Below are 9,765 nucleotides of genomic sequence, written 5' to 3'. Positions count from 1 at the left end.
TCCTGAGACAATCTCACTCTGTTGCCCAGGTTGGAGTGCAATGGCAGGATCTCGGCTCACTGCAACCTCCACCTCCCGGGTTCAAGTGATTCTCATGCCTTAGCCTCCTAAAATGCTGGGATTATAGGCATGAGTTTAATAAACAAATATTTATTAAATATTTATTTATAAATGTGTATATTTATATATTTTTATTTATAAATGTGTATATTTATAAATATTTATTTATAAATAAAAATATATTTATCTATTTATAAATAAAAATATATTTATCTTATGTATCTTGAGTCTCACTGTCACCCAGGCTGAAGTATAATACACTATCTTGGTGATCTCGGCTCACTGCAACCTCTGCCTCCCAGGTTCAAGTGATTCTCCTTCCTCAGCCTCCAGAGTAGCTGGAACTACAGGCATGTGCCACCACACCAGCTAATTTCTTTTTTTATATTTTAGGTAGAGACGGGATTTCGCCACGTTGGCCAGGCTAAAATCCTGACCTCAAGGGATCTGCTGGCCTTGGCCTCCCAAAGTGCTGGGATTACAGGCCTGGCCTAAATGAGGTAAATTCTAAACTAACATTTCCCTAACATCTTAGACAATCCACAAAGAAATTCCGAATTCTAACCTGCTTGTGATGCTTTTTTGCTTTTTTTTGAGATGGAGTGTCACTCTGTCACCCAGGCTAGAGTGCAGTGGCACGATCTCGGCTCACTGCAACCTCCGCTTCCCAGGTTCAAGTGAATTTCGTCTCTGCCTCCCGTGTAGCTGGGACTACAGACGCGTACCGCCATGCTCGGCTGATTTTCATATTTTTAGTAGAGACGGGGTTTCACCATGTCGGCCAGGCTGGTCTCAAACTCCTGACCTCATGATCTGCCTGCCTCAGCCTCCCAGAGTGCTGGGATGGATTATAGGTGTGAGCCACCGCGCCCGGCCATGATGCTTTTTGAGATGTGTATCACATGAAAACCTGGCTGAGAGTATTTTCTCATCATCTGTATGGGCGTGTGTGTGTGTGTGTGTGTGTGTGTGTAACAATTTTTTAAGAGACAGGGTCCTGCTCTGTTGCTCAGGCTGAAGTGCAGTGGTGTGATCATGGCTCACTGCAACCTTTAACTCCTGGCCTCAAGCCATCCTCCCACCTCAAGTAGCTGGGATTGCGGGTACATGCCACCATGCCTGGTTATTTTTGTTAATTTTTGTAGAGACAGGGACTCACTATGTTGTTCAGGCTGGTGTTGGACTCCTGGGGCTCAAGTGATCCACCTGCCTCGGCCTCCCAAAGTGCTGGGATTACAGGTGTGATTACGCCTGTCCCTGTATATAAGACAGAGAGAGATATCCCTACCAAAAAGCAGGCCCAGTAAAGTTACAATTTCAAAGAGAAACTAAATCCTTTGGCCACCAACTCAAGAGGCCATGGAGAAACTCGTGGGGGCATTTTCTCAGAGGAATGCCCTCTGCCAAGAGTGGATGGAAAAGGATCTGCAAATGTTTGTTTTGTCTTGTTCTTGCTTCCTCACAGAGTTTCTGCTGGCTGTTTGTTGGGAAATTTTAACAAGCTCAGCCTGCAGAGGTCTAATATCAATTTCCAGGAGGTTTCATTTCCAAAGTGTCTCCAAGGAGAACTCAAAAAGGGGAGAGAACTTTGAAGCTGGGTCCCTTTCCCCTTTCCCCTGCGGATCTGGCATCATCTCTGCCTCGAATAGGTGGCCAGTTGCATAATACCTGCTCTGCATGGTGTTCTTGTGCCAGCTAATCACTTTGGCATCCTTCTGCGGAGGGTGGCGGACACCTTGCCTGGGGCACACTCAGACCCCGAGATCAGATTATGCGGGGGTGATAATAACAGCAACCCCTGTTTATTGCTCACCTCCTCATGTCCCCACCCCACTGTCTTAAGGACTTCACGTATTAACTCATTTCATCCCTGCAACCACCACCATCTGAGATGGGTGTAGCGATCAGCCCCATGTTACAGAGGAGGAGACAGAAGTTCAGAGAGGAAAAGTCATTTGCCCCGTGTCACCCAGCTGGAAAACAGCTGAGCTGGGCTTTCTGGTTTTAGATGCTTTAACGGGGTGGCTTTGTACAGCGGCTCACGCCTGTAATCCTAGTGCTTCGGGAGGCTGATAAAGGAAAATCGCTTGAGCCCAGGAGTTTGAGATCAGTCTGGGCAACATAGTGAGGCCCCAACTCTACAAAAAAGGGAGAGAGAAAGAAACAAAGCTAGGCATGGTTGCATGAGACTGCAGTTCCAGGTGCTTGGGAGGCTGAAGTGGGAAGACAGTGTGAGTTCAGGAGTTTGAGGCCACAGTGAGCTATGATTGTGCCACTGTACTCCAGCCTTGGTAACAGAGCAAGACTGTTTCTAAATGCAAGCAAACAACAACAAACGAGGGCCCATGCGGAGGGGGGGGGGCATAGAATTAGAGTGCTTAAGAATTAAGCACCCCTGCCCCCCATGCAGGCTAAACTGTGGAACTGAAAAGTCCAGCACTGCCAGGAGCAGTGGCTCACGCCTGTAACCCCAACACTTTGGGAGGTTGAGGCGGGTGTATCATGAGGTCAGGAGTTCAAGATCAGCCTGGCCAAGATGGTGAAACCCCGTCTCTACTAAAAATACAAAAATTGGCTAGGTGTGGTGGAGGGCGCCTACAATCCTAGCTACCTTGAGAGACTGAGGCAGGAGAATTGCTTGAACCCAGGAGGTGGAGGTTGCAGTGGGCAAAGATTGCACCACTGCACTCCAGCCTGGGTGACAGAGCGACACTCTGTCTCAAAAAAAAAAAGGTCCAGCATCTCTCTTCCTGTGCCTTTTGGGGAGAGTGGGTTGTCATGGTGATGGATGCAGGTGGCATTAGGATGCGAACAGTAGAGATAAAAATTCTAGGGTGGAGCAGTTCGGTCTTGGCAAAAGTTCCCTTTGCACCCAGACAGGCCTGGGAGGGAGAGGCAGAAGCTCTGTCCTCCATAGATTTTTGCTGAGAGTCTGGGAAAGTTCCACCCTCATTCTGTCCACCCTGCAGGGCCACTGGGCTTGGCTGCCTGGTATGGGGGATCTGGGGCCAGCAGCCATCGAATTATATGAAATAGAAGGTGCATCAGTCTGCTTTTCACTGGAGTGAGCCATGGAAGGAGAGATGAAGGTAGGAATGAGGAAAAGACAAACTGAGCAAAAAGGAAAAAAAATATGATCGGCCTGGCAAGGTAGCTCACTCCTGTAATCCCAGCACTCTGGAAGGCTGAGGTGGGAGGATCACTTGAACCTAGGAGTTGGAGACAAGCCTTGGCAACGTGGCAAAACCCTGTCTCTACAAAAAATACAAAAGATGAGCCAGGCATGGTTGTGCACGCCTGTATTCCCAGCTTCTCAGGAGGCTGAGGTGGGAGAACTGCCTGAGCCCAAGAAGTTGAGGCTGCAGTGAGCCGTGACTGCACCACTGTACTACAGTCTGGGTGACAAAGCGAGACCGTGTCTCAAAAAAAAATAATTATAAGTATGCTGGAGAATGAAAAACGCAGACCTCTGAAGGCTGCTGGCTTTGTCACAGCAGAGAACTAAAATGTCTTTTTATTATTTTATATTCTCAAATAAAGTTTTATCTTTGCCATTTTTTTAAAAACAGATGAATGACTGATCTTGGATTTTCCTTTCTCTTAAGGGGCATGAATCTTGATGAAGTTTTATTTCCAAAGATCCTTAGAACCTCTCTATCAGCCAAATGAACAATGCCCCTCCCGGCCAGGGTGTTTGACGTGTCTATTAATGGGGTTAGCGGCCGGGGGCGGTAGCTCATGCCTGTAATCCCAGCACTTCGGGAGGCCGAGGCAGGTGAATCATGAGGTCAAGAGATCAAGACCCTTCTGGTCACCATGGTGAAACCCTGTCTCAGCTAAAAATACAAAAATTAGTTGGGTGTGGTGGCGCACGCCTGTAATCCCAGCTACTCCGGACGCTGAGGCAGGAGAATCGCTTGAACCTGGGAGGTGGAGGTTTTAGTGACCCAAGGTGGCGCTACTGCACTCCAGCCAGTGACACAGCGAGACTGTCTCAAAAGACAACTACAAGAACAAAATGGAATTAGCAGTGCTCTTCTGTTCAGAATAGGGGTCTGGCCAGCTGGGGCTTTGAGGGTGAAAGTGGGGAGATATTTTCTTCCTCTGAAGAAGAGAGGGAGCAGGAATCATCTGTGGGATTTGGGCAAGCGGGGTCCTTATCGTTTTTTACATTTATTGATGAGAGTATTAGTATTAGCGGACACTTATAAGAGTGCTTACTGCTACTGCTAAAATAGCATTCATTGAGTTTTTGATAATATTCATATTAATAATAGCTAACATGGCCAGGCACTGTATCTCATGCCTGTAAATCCAGCACTTTGGGAAGCTGATGTGGGAGAATTTCTTGAGGCTAGGAGTTTGAGACCAGACAGCCTGGCCAACATAGTGAGACCCCGTAACGCTACGAAAAAAAAAAATAGCTAACGTTTATTAGGAACTACTCAAAGCATTTCACATGTACTCAGTTAAATCTTATATCCAGAGTAGCAGGTAGCTACTATTTTTATGCTCATTTTACAGATGAGGAAATGGAAGCCCAGAGAGGAGCAGGGACATTCTGAAAGTCACACAGCCTGGCAGTGACCGGATAGGAATCTGACTAATTGCCCCAAAGCCCTTGCTTTTCATAACGAGGCTTTGCTGTTCTTGTAATCTCCAGTGTTTACTGTTGCCTTTCAAAAACTTCCTGGCATATTGTTAGGGAGAGACATTCTGTCCTTGCCACTTTGTCTCCCTCAATAATAAGAAGGCTGATCATAATAATATTAGTAATAATAGCAAGCAAGGCATGGTTGTGCATGCCTGTATTCCCAGCTACTCAGGAGGCTGAGGTGGGAGAACAATAGCAAGAGTAATTAATGATCATTGTTCTTTGTTTTAGAGATGACATCTTGCTCATCTCTCAAATGACCAATGCCACTGCAATCCAATCTGGGCAACAGAGCAAGACCCTGTCTTGAAAAAAAAATCCTAAACAAAGAAACAAAGGCACAGATCATTACAAGCAAGATTTTTCACCTGTGTGAGGGGCATTAGAAAGTCATGAAGAGGAACGGATAATTCGTCCCCGTGTGAGGCTGTCTTGTACATGGTAGGGTACTTAGTATACTGGCCTCCTATTCTCTAAATGCCCAGGCTGGTCTCGAACTCCTGGGCTCAAGCAATCCTCCTGTCTCAGCCTCCTGAGTAGCTGGGATGACAGATGCGTACCACTGTACCTGGCTTTTTTTTTTTTTTTTTTTTTTTTTTTTTTTTTTTTTTGAGACAGAGTCTCATTCTGTCACCCAGGCTGGAGTGGAGTAGTGTGATTTCAGCTCACTGCAACCTCCGCCTCCCAGGTTCAAGTGGTTCTCGTGCCTCAGGCTCCTGAGTAGCTGGGATTACAGGCACCCACCACCACACCCAGCTAATTTTTTAGTAGAGATGGGGTTTCGCCATGTTGGCCAGGCTGGTCCTGAACCCCTGACCTCATGTGATCTGCCTGACTTCATGTGATCCTCCCACCTTGGCCTCCCAAAGTGCTGGGATTATAGGCACGAGCCACCACATCCCGCTGTGTCCAGAGCTTTGAAACTCTGCTTTCCCTTTAATTATTATTATTACTATTTGAGACAGAGTCTCACTCTCTTGCCAGGCTGGAGTGCAGTGGCACAATCTTGGCCTCCCAAAGTGCTGGGATTACAGGCGTGAGCCACCACGCCTGGCCTGTACCTGGCACTTCATTGGTCTTTACTATATACGGAGTGCTGTGGTAAACGCTTTATTCCACCCAAACTCCCTTTTTGACCTCTCATTCCCCTGAGTGACTGACAGCCCCAGAGTCTCATTTATGCCCCATTAATTTCTTTGTCACCTTCTCGTCAATATTCATGTCCTTCAAACTGGCCTCCTTCTGGTCCACCCAGGGCCTTTGCACATGCTGTTGTTAGACTGAAACACTCTATTCCCTTCTCAGGTTGCTCCTCTGGAAACCTGCCCTGAGACCCTGGGAGCAGCTTCTTGGTCCTATTTCTCAGGATGCCTCAGACTGCTTCACTTGCAGTTATCTGACTAAACTCACATCATGCGCTTAGAATATGGTAGGCACTTGGTAAGTACTAACTGAATGAATGAATCACCCATAGAAGAAAGAATGACCTAGAACAATGGTTTTCAGGAGGGTGTTGTAGAACTACGTGGAAACCTAATACCATAATGACTGAGGGGCACTGCAGGCACGTAGTGAATGGGAGGCAGGTATACTAAATACGCCACCATGTGCAGGTCAGTCCCATATGGGAAAGACTTATCTTTTCCTCTTCATGACTTTCTAATGTCCCTCAAACAGGTGAACAGTCTTGCTTGTAATTACCTGTGCTTTTAGTTTCTTTTTCTTTTTTTTTTTTGGACAAGGTCTTATGCTGTTGCCCAGATTGGAATGCAGTGGCATAATCATAGCTCGCTGTAATCTGGACTCCTAGGCTCAAGCAATCCTCCTGCTTCAACTTTCTAAGTAGCTGGAACTCCAGGCACCTGCCACTACAGCTGGCTAATTAAAAAATATATATATATTTTGTAGAGATAGAGGAGAGGTCTCCTTATGTTGCCCAGGTTGGTCTTGAACTCCTGGCCTCAAGCGATTCTCCTTCCTCAGCCTCCCAGTGCACTGGGATTACTGGCGGGAGCCACTGCACCCGATCCTGTGCCTTTAGTTTAAACATAACTCTGTTTTTCATAAGAACACAAAATATTTTTTGCATGTTTTTAGTATACATTGCATTTTCCTGAAATGCAACTATTAAATACATGGAAGAAAGACTAGACTCTTTCATACATGGAACTTGACCAAGAGGTGTTCACCATTGTGGAATATCTTGACACTGCTGATGACTTCCCTCCTGTGGTTTGAATTGTCCACACAACCCAGAGTCGGCCATCATTTGTGCCCGTCAATTCACGGTGATTTTGTGTACGGGTGTACATATGAGAATGACTTCACCATGTCCCCTAGAGTCTCATTACTCAAGATACGGTCCCTGGACCAGCAGTCTCAGTCTCACCTGGGAGTTCATTACAAATGCAGAATCTCAGGCTCCACTGAGTCCTTGGCCCTGCCAACTTACGATATGTGTTTTAACAAGATCCCTGGGGATTCACATACACATTCAATTTTGAGAAGTGCTGGCCTGGTTCATACGTCATACAACGGGGCCACTTAAACCATCATGAAAACAAATCAACATTATGCCCTGATGGTAAAACAAAGGAGGACCAAGAACAGGTTAGTTTGTAACAGGACAGTATCTACAATGTCTATTTTAATGGGTAAGTTGTTGAATCCCGATGTGCATAATCACTATGGCATCTTCTAGAGAGTATTACAAGGTATCACTATGAAAAAGAGGATGCTGGTTCTGAGTGGGTAAGGGGCTGGCCTGGAAGATGCCTCAAAAGCTTTTTCACATTTTTATTTATTTTTAAAAGATGAGGTCTCACTATGTTGCACAGGCTGGTCTTGAACTCCTGGGCTCAAGTGATCCTCCCACCTTGGCCTCCCAAAGTGCTGGGATTATAGGCGTGAGCCACCACGTCCCGCTGCATCCAGAGCTTTGAAACTCTGCTCTCCCTTTAATTATTATTATTATTTTTGAGACAGAATCTCACTCTCTTTCCAGGCTGGAGTGCAGTGGTGCAATCTCAGCTCACGGCAACCTCTGCCTCCTGGGTTCAAGCGATTCTCCTGCCTCAGCTTCCCGAGTAGCTGGGACTACAAGTACGCGCCACCACATCCAGCTAATTTTTGTATTTTTAGTGGAGATGGGGTTTCACCATGTTGGCCAGGATGGTCTCGATCTCTTCACCCCGTGATCCATCTGCCTCAGTCTCCCAAAGTGCTGGGATTACAGGCGTGAGCCAAAGTGCCCGGCCTCTCCTTTTAATTCTTAGTGCCCAGAGTGGCTTTTCGTTTTCTTTTGTTTTTTTCCAAGACAAGGTCTTGCTCTGTCACCCAGGCTGGAGTACAGTGGTGTGATCATAGCTCATCACAGCCTAGAAATCCTGGGCCCTGCCAGGCTTGGTGGCTCATGCCCGTAATCCCAGCACTTTGGGCGGCCAAGGCAGGCAGATCACCTGAGGTCAGGAGTTCGAGACCAGCCTGACCAACATGGAGGAAACCCTGTCCCTACTAAAAATAGAAAATTAGCTGGGTGTTGCTGTGGGCTCCTATAATCCCAACTACTTGAGAGGCTGAGACAGAAGAATTGCTGGAATCCGGGAGGCGGAGGTTGCAGTGAGCCAAGATTGCACCATTGCACTCCAGCCTGGGAGACAGTGCAAGACACCGTCTCAAAAAAAAAAAAAAAAAAAAAATCCTGAGCTCCAGTGACCTTCTTCCCTCAGCCTCCCAAATAGCTGCGACTACAGGCATGCTACCACAACTATCTAATTTTTTATATTTTATAGAGATGGGGTCTGCCTCCGTTGCCCAGACTGGTCTCAAACTCCTGGTCTCAAGTGATCCTCCTAACAGAGTGGCTTTCCAAACTTCTGAGGAATAACATTAGGTAAAGATGGTTGGCTGAAAATGGCCAAAAATGGTCTGAATTTATGGAGCACTTATTATGTGTCAGCTGCTCTTCCAAACCCTTTACATACATTGCCTCATTTAATCCTGGCAATGACCCAATTAGATCCCACTATTTCCATCTTGTGAGGCCCAGAGATACGAAGTCCCTTTCCAAAAGTCACACAGCAAGGACATGGAAGACCTATATAATTCTGGAGGACAGTGGGGTTTCTCTTAGTTTCCCTGAAATGTTCAAGGCCTCTGGTGCCAGGCAGCTTGGGTTCAAGGACACCGGTTAGATGCACGACCTTGAGGAACTCACTCAATCTCTCGGTTTTCCCATCTGTGAAATGGGTCTGTGAGAAGGGGCTCTATCTCAGAGGGTCGCTGAGAAGATTCAATGAGTTGCTTCTGGCTGGGTGCCGTGGCTCATGCCTGTGAGCCAAACACTTTGGGAGGCTAGGGTGAGAGGACTACTTGAGGCCAGGAGTTGGAGGCCAGCCTGAGCAACAAACATAGCGAGATATCATTTCTACTAAAGATTAAAAAAATGAGGCTCGGTGGGGTGGCTCCCACGTGTAGTGCCAGCACTTTATGAGGCTAAGGTAGGCAGAATGCTTGAGTAGGAGCTCAGGAGTCTGAGGCCAGCCTGGGCAACACGGTGAAACCCTGTCTCTACCAGACACTGTCTACAAAAATCAGCCAGGCATGGTGGCACATGCTTATGGTCCCAGCTGCTTGGGAGGCTGAGGTGGTAGGATGGCTTGAGCCCAGGAGGTGGAAGCTGCCATCAGCTAAGACTGTGCCACTGCACTCCAGCCTGGGTAACAAGGCGAGACCCTGAGTCAAACACAAAACAAAACAAAACAAAAATAGAAACAAACAAACAAAAATAGAGCCACCTGGTGTTTTTTTTGTTTGTTTGTTTTGAGACCGAGTCTCGCTCTGCCGCCCAGGCTGGAGTGTGGTGGCACAATCTCAGCTCACTGCGACCTCCACCTCCCAGTTTCAAGCAAATCTCCTGCCTCAGCCTTCTGAGTACCTGGGATTACAGGCCGACCAGTAATTTTTGTATTTTTAGTAGAGACAGGGTTTCACCATGTTGGCTAGCTGTTCGAGACCACCATGTTGAGGTCCTGACCTCAAGTGATCTGTCC

At 47.0% G+C, this 9,765-nt stretch overlaps 1 protein-coding gene across 20 annotated transcripts in view; it reads right to left on the bottom strand.

Annotated features, from left to right (window-relative positions):
* CACNA1A (calcium voltage-gated channel subunit alpha1 A) overlaps positions 1-9,765 on the bottom strand; it is a 293,742-nt gene that overhangs the window by 82,511 nt on the left and 201,466 nt on the right. The gene's annotated exons all lie outside the window — the stretch shown is intronic.

This window comes from Cebus imitator, unplaced genomic scaffold, assembly GCF_001604975.1.
Source record: "Cebus imitator isolate Cc_AM_T3 unplaced genomic scaffold, Cebus_imitator-1.0 Scaffold234, whole genome shotgun sequence".
In the NCBI taxonomy this organism is placed as follows: domain Eukaryota; kingdom Metazoa; phylum Chordata; class Mammalia; order Primates; family Cebidae; genus Cebus; species Cebus imitator.
The sequence above is the reverse complement of the archived record's forward strand: the minus strand, read 5'-3'. Positions and strand labels throughout refer to the sequence as shown.